This window comes from Bos indicus, chromosome 10, assembly GCF_029378745.1.
Source record: "Bos indicus isolate NIAB-ARS_2022 breed Sahiwal x Tharparkar chromosome 10, NIAB-ARS_B.indTharparkar_mat_pri_1.0, whole genome shotgun sequence".
Lineage (NCBI taxonomy): Eukaryota > Metazoa > Chordata > Mammalia > Artiodactyla > Bovidae > Bos > Bos indicus.
The window spans coordinates 84,979,488-84,987,407 of record NC_091769.1 but is presented as its reverse complement, the minus strand read 5'-3'; the positions used below and the strand labels follow the sequence as shown (position 1 = coordinate 84,987,407).

Genomic DNA, 7,920 nt, shown 5'->3' with positions numbered 1-7,920 from the left:
TTAATGATAAACCAGAAATCCCGATTTTTAACTTAAATCTCCTGATTTAAATAAATGTTTGGAAATACATTTAATTCAATAAAAATAAAATACATTATATAGGTCAAATGCAGTGTATCTGGGAATGAGCCTGGCTTGTGAGCCTCCAACCTGTGACCCCTCATTACTTGATGGTTTTTCTGGGAAAACAGACCCAAGGAGGCATCCTCATATAGCAGAGATCAGGACTCAGAAAGCCCGGCCGTCAAGTACCATCTGTCTGACCTTGGAAGAGCTGTTTAACCTTATCTATAAAAAAGAGGATAATGGCTTCCTCAGGGTGCTGGGTGGACCCGTCGGGGTCGCATCATGTCAAGCATTTAGTAGATGCTCAGTTAATGTGTTGATAGGTCCTGCATGGGGTCATCTGGAAAATTAAGGGAAGAGCTAGGCCCAGAACGTTGCTCTCCTGACTCTTTGTTCAGAGCTTGTTTCACATCACATTGGCCTGCTTTCATGGGAATTTTCAGAGATGTCCAGACACAGGGGTCCTTCTGACCTGTGGGAAAATACAAGTCACTTTATGAGAGCCTGCCTGACAGTTACTGAGCTCATGTAACGGGGACTTAGCTCTGTGGGCTTTGCCTTGCAGTCCCCAGAACCCAGGAGATCCACTCTCAGTAGCAGTAGTAATAGTAATAATAACAACATACAGGGAATTCCCTGGCAGTCCAGTGGTTAAGGCCCAGTATTTTCACTGCCAGGGGCTGGGTTCGATCCCTGGTTGGGGAACTAAGATCCTGCAAGCTGTGTGGCAAATAATAATAATAATAATACCATATACTATTGACCCTAAGAAGCCAATGATTGTGAAACAACCATTATTTTATGCAAACTATGAAAAAGAAAATGCTGCTAGTTAAACCATGATGTGCTGTCAATTGTAAGATGCATCCTGATTTCAGAGATATTAAAATGGGGGAAATGTGCATCTTAGAATGGAAGAAACAGAATGGTAATAGTGATAGTAACAGTTACATCTTATTGCTTACCTCAAATTTTCACAAATATTTTATTTGTGCACTTATCAACAGGCATTTAATTTACTAAGCACCCACCATGTATAGGCACCAGGGATACGAGGTGACTCAGGCCTGGGCTGTGCACTTCAGAAGCTCTGATCCTAGTAGGGAGATGGTACAGGAAGCAGCTGTAGAAACAATGTGTAAGGGACGGAGGCAAGAAAAACAGAGAATGCCATGGGAGTTAGGAGAGAGCGCGGCTGTTTTGATCCTTAGGGGCAGAGACCGAGACAATTGGAAGTGCCTGGGATTGACAGGAAGTTCTCTGAGGGCTTCCCAGGTAGCTCAGTGGATAAAGAATCCACCTGCAGTGCACCAGACTCAGGCAGATGTGGGTTCGATCCCTGGGTCAGGAAGATCCCCTGAAGGAGGGCACAGCAACCCACTCCAGTATTCTTGCCTGGAGAATCCCGTGGACAGAGGAGCCTGGCTGGTTGCCGTTCATGGGGTCACAAAGAGCCAGATACGACTGAAGCGACTGAGCACGCACGCAGAGGAGGAAGGGAGTGAGCAAAGCGGATCTTGGCTGAGGAAGAAGCTAAGCAAGGAAGGATGTGTTGCAGCTGGAACTAGCTTCAGCCAGATGCCACAGGGAGCCCTGCAGTTGGCATTGCACTAGCACAGATATGATCCTGCCTTGAGGGAAGGGGGGGCCCATCTTTTGGACCCACCCCTCTCTGACACCACCCCACCCCCACCCCCAGTCAATCATTGCCTGCAGTGCTCTCTCCCAGGAAGGGTTCCCTTTGAGAAGGGAGCAACTGTGAGCCCTTAGCAGCCGACACTCAACAGTAGCTGGGGAATGGTGTACCAGCCTGATAAAAGGGGATCTGGGGTTGGGGGGCCTCCAGCAGTGTTCACTGCAGTGGCCGTCCTCTGCTTGAAGGAGTCAAGGAAGGCTTCCTAGAAGAACTACCATTAAGCTCAAGTCAAGAGCAGGGTAAAGTTTACCTGTGGATACAAGGAGGAGAAGCATATGGGAGAAAGCAGATGTCTTGGGGAACTTCAGGTTGTTTGACTGGGTGGGCCTGGGGCTGGGAAGTAGGGCAGAGCCAGATCGTTCCAGAACCGCAAGTGACTGGCTAACAGCTTTTTGCAGTAGGTCATGGGAGCTTTTTTTTGGCTGCATCACGTGGCATGTGGAATCCTTTTTCCCCCCGTCCAGGGAGTGAACTCGAGTTGCCTGCATTACCAGGAAGATTCTTAACCACTGGATCATCAGGGAAGTCTGGTGGGAGCTATTGAAAAGGGATGTGATCACTCTGATGGCAGTATGGGTGATAAATATCCTAGACTAGGAGAGGAGAAAAAATGGTAGCCAATACTTAGGAAAGACTTAATGTATACCATTGTTTTAAGCTCTTATCATCCCCATTTTGCACATGAGAAAAACCAAGGGGTTAAGTAAGTTGCTCAAGGTCATCAAGCTAGTGTGAGCCAAGAATTGGACTCAGTTCTCAGCCTGTGCTCTTAACCTGTACATTCTCATGAATATGAATTTTGGCTTCTAGTCCAAGATGCATCATTTGTATTTGTTTTCATTTAAAAATAAGGCTTTAGAAAACTGCCCAGTGCATACACTGGATCTCAGGGGTCCTGTTCCTCCTGACCCACAGCCATAAGGTAGGGAAGCCGAGTTCCAGAGAACAGCCCATGAAGGAGTCTGTTCTGGGGCTGGTTTTGCAGGGGGCATTGGACTGTGCTGAAATGAAGCCTTTGGGAAGCTGGCAGCTCTGGTTCTGTGAAGAAAGGGCGTTTCTGTTTGTGGCCCTGCCGGCCCGCCCTCCCTGGTGGCCACACCTGTTTTGTCTTTCTCCCTATCCCCGGCCAGACGTCTGTCCCAGAGCGACAGCAGCAACTGGGGACATCTGCAGAAGCTCCCTCTTGGGCCTGACAAAGGCACTCAGAACCTGGCCCAGGCCTGCAGGAGAGGGAGGTGGAGGCGGGGGTCAGTGGATGGGCCCCAGTGTGAGGACAGGCTGCTGGGGCCGACGCGGCCCTGCCTGGAACAGGTGAGGTCAGTGTGAACTCAGGCGGAGGGCCCCCTGGGTTCTCAAGGGCAGAAGAGAAGGCCGTGCAGGGACTTGTCAGCATATAGCCCCTTAACTTCACAGCTGGGGTTTTGAGCCCTCTGCTTCCTCGGAAAGGATGTGGCCAAAAAAGGGTGTGAAGAGAAGGCACAGGCGTCAAAGGAGTGTCCCTACTGGGGACGGGTGGGCATGCAGTGGAAAAGCTTGGAGGGAAGGACCCAAAGGAGCTGGGCAGAAGCCTTGGAGAGATACCTGGAAGGGACACTGAGTCAGTGCTGCAGAGTGTCTCTGGGCACCCCAGGCTGATGGGTGGACCTGGGGGCTTTTCAGAGGAAACAGAATCTTGGCGAGGTTCTCAAAAGGGAAAAGCTAATTTTGGGAGAAGAGGATCTAGGATAAAATAGTAAAAAAAAAAAAAATTGTAACCTCGTATAGGTACACGGCATGATACAGCTATAAAACCATTTTTGTCTTTGTGATTCTCTAAATCCCTAGAAGGTGGCATTCTTTTAGGGTTTGTGTCGCAAATACTTTAGAGTGAATCTCACAGGGACCCCGAACTCAAGACTCAGAGAAGCTAAGTGTCAACTTCCCTAAGATCACACAGTGGATTGGCTTTAGTTAGGCAGGATCCAGACTCAGTCCTGGTTCCTTGTTCTTTCTACATACAGCCTTGTCTTTCTTCTGTTGTAACTGTAGGTCATGAGGTCCCAGAGGTAGGTAGTCCCTTTATTCTGAAAAGGGAAGTAACAGCAGGACACAAGGCACGTTAGGGACATAAGGTGGATTTGAGATTTCCTCAAAGGTATTTGTACTCTCAACTCCCCACATTCCTGCAAAGGTTGGTTATTCACTTAAACACACTGTGTGTGCTGGCCTGGATGGAAAGTCCTGATAGAGAAAGGACAGTGGAAAAAGGACTGGAAAGCAGGCATGGGTTTTGGGGTAAAGAAAACTCTTTTAAATGAATGATGGAAACAAGGTTAATGGAGGCAGGGGGACGGGTGGTGAGAACTTGGCTTCCATGGAAGCTTCTTTTTATCTTTTAGTAAGAGTTTTATTGGGATAGAATTCACACACCACAGTATTCCCCCGTGCAAGCTTCTTCATGGTCTCAGGTTGCCCCAGAAGAGGATACGAATGATGACCACTCAGGGCAGTGAGGGATAACTCGGTGCAGAGTCCAGAGAGCTGATGCTGTTCCTGGAAGCCTCTTGAATGCCATATTCTATGGTCACTGGGAGCCAGGGTTTGAGATCCTGTCAAGGGTGCTTTGCTTCCTGGAGTGTTTCTCAGCAGATGCACTCCCTGGGACCTGGAGCTCTGTGCTCTTTGCTGTAGTTTGTAGCTTGCTGGTGAAGAAAAGCCTGGACCATCTCTCTCTTTTTTTCTTTTCTTCCGCAATCGGCACCCTTTTTAGTTGCACCTGTAGGAAGGGTTAGAGCTTCTAGAACCAAAACTTTCACTTCACATGTCAGTGATTCTGCACTGTCATATCTGCAGCAAAACTGACCTCCAGGGCCTTCCTGGAAGAGCTGCAGCTTTCTTTACACATTCTCATCTGCCGGCCTTTGGGAGGGAGACTTCTCCTGCCAGGCAGGCGCCATCTGGGACAGTCTTGGGCCCTCCTCCCCTCCACGCACACATGCCCCTTCTCCCTCTCTTCCTTTGTGAGTGAGAGCTACTCCAAGATGAGCAGGGCTGTTCCAGATCACTGACTCCTGTTTCTCATGCATCCTGCCATCCACCCCTGCTCCCTGTGCTGCTTCCTGGGCCCAGCCCAGCAGCCCGGCATGGGATAGGGAGGGAGTCCTGGCGGGACAAGGCTGAGGAGTGCCCTTTGGAATGGCTCCCACTTGTTCCCTGGAGGCTGGGCTCTGGCTCCGTGGTGGCAGGCTCTTTTAGAAATGGGCTCCCCAGCCAGGGTTCTGGAGGGGAACATCCCTGGGCTGGTCTGCAGTGGCTCTTGGAAGGGCTGGCTCTGGGCTGGCCCAAGCCCACTTCTGGGGACCAGGCCCAAGAGGGAGGTCAGGATGGCTGCAGGTTTGCAGAGGAACCTGGCAGCAGTGAGCACCAGAGACCAGGTGGGTTTGCTTTGGTTCCCTCACTTGGATGAGGTGTCATTGGGAAGGAAAACATCAGACAAATGGAAAAAACAAAAAAGATTTTGCACAGAACCTCTGCCAGGAGTCCCGGGAGTCCAGCCTCTACTTGGGGGCCTGCATGCCTGAGCACCTCAGTCCTTCAGTGACTCACTGCCTTCCTCTGGGTGAGATGGGAAGAGGAAGAGAGGTGGCAAACTATCGGCTTGCCTTGTGATCTTGTGTAAGTCACTCGACCTCTCTGAACCTCAGTGTTCTCATCCATAAACTGAGTGAGTTGAAACTTCTCACACACACAGGGTTGTTAAGTAGGCTGTGTGGGGGGACATGCTTTGAGAATTGCCAGGAACAATACTGTCAGAGCAGATGCTAAATCTGAGAGCCTGGGCTTTTCTTTGTTGGAGGTGGTTTCCCTGGCTCCTCTATTCATTTTTTGGCAATCACAGAATCACGGATTTTAAACTGGAAGGAATTTTAAGAGGTCATCGGGTCCAGTCCCCTGACATAATTATCTTTATTTTGCAGATAAAACTAAGTTGTCATTACTGTGACATATGTGTAAATAAGCCCTTTTCCTCCTGGGTAAGGTGTGAGCTCCAGCTGCATACAGGGGCTCCCACCAGCGAAAGGGTGGAAGAGGACAGGAAGGTCATGCCTCTTAGAAGCAAGAGTGGGGTTTTGAAGGTTTCTAGGCAGAACATACGAGTATGTCAAGGCTGTATATTGTCCCCCTGCTTATTTAACTTCTATGCAGAGTACAACATGAGAAATGCTGGGCTGGAAGAAGCACAAGCTGGACTCAAGACTGCCGGGAGAAATATCAATAACCTCAGATATGCAGATGACACCACTGTCTCTGTCATCCACTGGGGGCAGGGGGAGGGCCGGGGTGGGGAAGGGCCTTGCCCTGCAGGCTCAGAAGGGCGGTGAGAATCGCATTCTGCTGCCCCTCCCCTTCCCCTTGAGAAAGCAAAGGATGCACCTGCCTCTCAGGACTGGCCACAGGGGAAAAGCGGCTGCTGCCAGGACACAGTATATTATTCAGTGGCTTTTCCTTCAAAGAAAAATCTCCTTCTGACCCATCTCCTTGGTAAAAACAAAAACAAATGAAAAGAGCCAGGGAAAATGGGCTCCCTCCCCAGGACTTACTCCTGGCCCTGGAGCCTCACTGTAAGGATACTTGGGGGCCAGCAAGAACCACCTGAGTAGCAGAAATGTTTCCCATCTTCCCCGCCAGTTGAGGAGGCATCGCGGGATGGCATCAGGTGATGGTAGGAAAGGTAGGGGAACTACAGGCAGGCAGCCCAAAGCTGCCCAACTCTGGCCTCAGTTGCTAGAATTAAACCGAGACGCTTTTTACATCTAGGTAATCGAGACATGGGTCTTTTAGGAGCTGGGACCACTCTCTCAATAACCTTAACACCGCTAGCCAAAAAGGGAAACTGGGGGAGAGTGTTAATAAAGTGCCTTGGAGAGGACTGCGCGTGCCCTACCGTATCCAAAACCAGAGTTTTCTTTGTGGAAGAAAGCGACTTGTGTCCTCCCCCAGCATCACACACAGACTTTCCTGGCAGGCCCGATGGGTTTCCAAACATTTCGTCACCGTCTCCTCCTGACCTTGGTGTGAAAGGAACGAGCCGCGTGGCTTGTTGGTTCCAGCAAAGCCATCGGGGGGCACCGTTCCTGGGCTGGGGGAGGGTGGCGACAGTCTCTGGAGTGGAGGTGAGGTCTGCTGGAAATCCCCAGCCCGGGCAGCCGCCGGAGGTTTAAAGACGCCTTCCCCTGCCTTATTTGGTCTCAGGAAGTGGGCGGCGCCGGGCCTGCTGGCAGAGAGGCCGACCCGAGACAGTTGTGCTGATGAAGTGGTAGAGCTGGTTCCTGCTCGCCGCCGTGCCGCGCGCGCCGGCCGGCCGCTGGGCGCTCCGCGCTCCCAGCCCGGAGTTGTGCAATCCTTTGTAGCACGCCAGAGAGTCCTCCTCCTTCGCTGTTGCCTCTCGCCCTCTCTCTCTCTCTCTCTTTTTTTTTTTTTCAAGCTGTGAGCTCAACCGATGAGTCAGAGCAGTGCAATCCTGACACTGCATCGCAGGACTGGGGGTGACACGGAGGGAGGGAGAGCGATCGCGAGGCGGAAACCACGGGCGCGGAGTGCGTCGAGGCTCCTGCGCCGCAAGCAAGGGGTGACAACCCGCGCGTCCCGCCCGGGCCCCTCCAGCAAACTTCCCAGCCTTGGGAGGCGCGGGCTGGCGGAAACGCTGAGAGCGCCGCGGGGCGGCGGCGGAGGCGCCTGTTTGTTTTTAAAATCGGGAGTGCGTGCAGGCGGCTGGAGCCTGGGAGGCGACCGAAGGCTGCGGCCCGCGGCGGAAAAAGGACAGCCGATGCGGGAGCTCGGGCAGGAGCGGGGTAAGTGGGGCTGCCAGGCCGGCGGCCGAGGCCTGCACGCGGCTCGGCGCAGAGCCCGCCCTGGCGGCGGCGACGGCCAAGGGACCCCGGGCTCGCGAGAGGAGAGGCGGCTGCTGGGCGCGCGGGCTGCAGGTTTGCAGGCGCGGCCCGGAGCGGGGGCGCCGGGCGGCGGCAACTTCTGCGGCCTGGGCGGCGGGGGAAGCGCGCGCGTGTACGTGCGTTTGCCGCCCCACCGCGCGCCCCTCCACGGCCCGCGCCCCTGGGCCCGCTGCGGCGTGTGCAGCGCCGACCCGCCGTGTTTGTGCAGCTACGCAGTTCGCGCGCGGC

The 7,920-nt window shown here is 52.7% G+C and overlaps 1 protein-coding gene across 4 annotated transcripts in view; it reads left to right on the top strand.

The window, feature by feature from the left end:
• Positions 1-7,920, top strand: part of MIDEAS (mitotic deacetylase associated SANT domain protein) — a 72,683-nt gene that overhangs the window by 24,186 nt on the left and 40,577 nt on the right. For 3 of the 4 annotated variants that reach the window (XM_070797847.1, XM_070797848.1, XM_019969202.2), the window contains exon 1: positions 7,456-7,593. The exons of the other annotated variant lie outside the window; for it this stretch is intronic. The gene's annotated coding sequence lies outside the window, so the exon portion shown is untranslated. Of the gene's footprint in view, positions 1-7,455; positions 7,594-7,920 lie in introns of those variants that run through there. 4 annotated transcript variants of the gene reach the window in all.